General features: G+C 36.6%; 1 protein-coding gene across 4 annotated transcripts in view; it reads right to left on the bottom strand.

The window, feature by feature from the left end:
* The window catches only part of LOC117167059 (MAGUK p55 subfamily member 5-A), a 181,262-nt gene that overhangs the window by 80,564 nt on the left and 97,727 nt on the right, over window positions 1-2,971 (bottom strand). The gene's annotated exons all lie outside the window — the stretch shown is intronic.

Here is a 2,971-nt window from a genome sequence, read left to right as displayed (position 1 = left end):
AAATATACAAGTCTGTTTAATCATTAGCCAAGATTAGCTTTTATGACATTCAGAATTACCCTTTTTTTTAGGACAGGTATACACTCGAAGTTATAAACTGTTCGTGTTGGAGTCATACAAATTTGACTCAAGAGATAAATTGATGTCTTCAAGACATAGAAACTTGTCTCAAAGACATAAATTGAAGTCTGGCTCCGTCTCAAAACTGAGACATGCTCAAGTCAAACGTTTCGACTTCAGCATGTCAGCTTCTGGAAAATAGGATTTGATACTCGTCTGGTGCAGATAGGATTTGATACAGATTTAATAAAACCACTTTTGACACAAAAAGTATACGATTTTATAATGGACAGAATCTGATAGATATTTTCGAGATTTCGAGACATAAGATTTAGTAAGTTTCCCTGCGGATAGAGTTAGAAGAAAATTGAAAGATTCTGGAACATTTGATTTGATAAAAGTCTTGTGAACGTTTTCAGTTTGCGTTTATAAGTGGATATAGGAAGGTGGGATATCATATTTAATAGGATAATAGCAATTCTATCAAAACTTTTGATACAATTTAATTTTTTTTAGCGGAACACCGTGGAACAATTCCGATAAAGATGATTACCCATTTTGATAAACTTAAAATGTAATATTTAAAAAGTATTACATCTTTTTTTATTAAAACCTATCATACTTTTTCAGTTGTGATTTGTGTCCTGCCTATTTTTCAATGCTTTTTATATAAATTCTGCATTTTTCGTTGCTTCCTCTATACTTTTACAACAGACTCTACATCAGTTTGAAACTTTGTAATGATGGCTATGACCCCTTATTTTTACCTAAAAAGTATATGGATAATACAAATAAAACAATGCGAATTACAACTAGATTCATCATCTTCCTATACGTAGATTCCGCAACTATTTTTTCATTGTGTAATAATTTGATCGACATGCTTTTGGAACATAATTTGACAGCTTGAGTTTTAGTGCGTGTTATAGATTAAAAAAGACATTGGCCAAAACCAATTTGAGAAAAGGTAATTTGGTATCTGGAATGGATGGAGCAATTTTCCGAGAGACTGATGTGAATTTTAATAGGTGAAATTGGAATGTGAGAGTTCTGGAATAAGGAATGATTTGGGATTTGTGGTTAATGTGGTTAATGCACACCCCATTGAATTGAATCACGACTTTCCTGATTGAGATTAATGTTTGGTCACAATCGATAAATCGTACTTCTCTCTGCTGTAAACAGCTCGACTGCTTGCGCATATTTGCACGGTATGGCGAAGTTATATCCATGACCATAGAGGACGATATAGTATTGGTGCTATAATGGAGCGTAATGCATAGCACAGCATAACAAAGCTTAGCAAAGAATGCGATGCGTATGGTTATAAACACAAAGCCGCGAGCCACCTGCATTACAAAACCTAAGGAATTCTTATTTACTTCTGTGTGCCTTTATTTGTATAAACTATGCGGAACAACGTCGAAGATGCCTAACTTTTACGCATCATTGAATTTAATGCACTAAAAAACCGAGTGCAATGGTTACAACTTAGGGAGTACAGAAAACAAAGTTGTTTGAATTATTGGTATATTAAGCAATTTCTTTGAACCTAAGGTGTTTAAAAATGATCAGATTACGCTATGCAATTAAAAATACTTAATGTTCAAGTATCAGAAAAAATTTTCTGGCAGTTTCGTAATGAGGGGAGCCGCTGGACTAAGAGAGAGGCAGTGCTCAATCAAGCATAAAAAACAGCATGAACGCCGTACTCTCGGTACATTAGTTGCATCAGGTTGCGCCATGCGTCAAAATCCAACAGAAATTGTTCACGCGACCCTGCCTATTTACATTTGGACTCACTGGACTTAAGACCAAGGTCATTACAAACCATGCCCTTAACCGTTTTTCATTCCAGGTTCCAGTGTGATATAAAAAATTCTAGCAATCGTCAGTCAGTTGTTTGAGCTACCTGAGTGATCGCCAGGTGAGTCTTCGCCAACTAATGAATGTCAAATTTAATTGTAACTGATTTCCGGTTTTATTCTTAAATTGAAACTAGAAGGAAACTATAGGTTATTACTAATTTCTTTTAATTGATGGTCGAGAAAGTTTCTTATGGCGCGACAGGTGTTTAATAAAACCGCTTTCTGAGCTGCTGCCAATACCCTCCTGACTCCTAAATGTTCAAGAGTTTCAGTTCATCTTGCATGTACCTGTAGCTGAAATCATAATAGGATAAATAGATGCATGATTCACATTCCTGCATATTATGCTGGATCTTGGTAGTTAGGTTGACTGCAAATTTCGGTTAAGTGGACAAGCAAGGTCGATGATGTAGATTCTTCCACCTTTTGTTCTCGCATAACGATGTCAGATCTATTGTTTCAGATGAAATAATCCGTTTAGATAGGAACATCCCAATATAGGATCTAATCTTCGCTTTCTAAAACGGCCATTGGAATGTATCTATAGAAAGGCATCCATTCTTTCAAGAGTCCTAGGTTTAGGGCAAGTTGTTGATGTATAGTGCCCGCTACATCAACATGTCTGTTTCGTATATTCTCTCTGATTCATTACGCGACAGCCATCAATAATGTGCTCAATGGATTCCTTGGTATCTCCACATAATCAGCACCGGTCAACCACTTCTTGATGGAACACGTGTTTGCGATCATTTCTGGTGCTGACAACCTTGCCCTGTATCGCAAACACCAATCCTTCCTTCTCTGGATACAGAACACCCTTTCTCAGCCCGATATTGGATGCCTCACTATCCACTTCATGTTGATCTAACGTTTTGAGGTGCTCGCCATAGATAGCTTTCTGTCTCCATTGTACTTCTAATTCCTCTATGGTTTCAGCCCAAGATATTCAAGGCCTCATTTAAGAACAAATTCAAGGACGTGTATTTACATGGAGAAAAAGGTCTAGTTGGGCCAACCAGATGAATCAAGTTACGCGCGTTTAG

The sequence above is a fragment of the Belonocnema kinseyi genome, chromosome 2 (genome assembly GCF_010883055.1).
Source record: "Belonocnema kinseyi isolate 2016_QV_RU_SX_M_011 chromosome 2, B_treatae_v1, whole genome shotgun sequence".
NCBI classification, from domain to species: Eukaryota; Metazoa; Arthropoda; class Insecta; order Hymenoptera; family Cynipidae; genus Belonocnema; species Belonocnema kinseyi.
The sequence above is the reverse complement of the archived record's forward strand: the minus strand, read 5'-3'. Positions and strand labels throughout refer to the sequence as shown.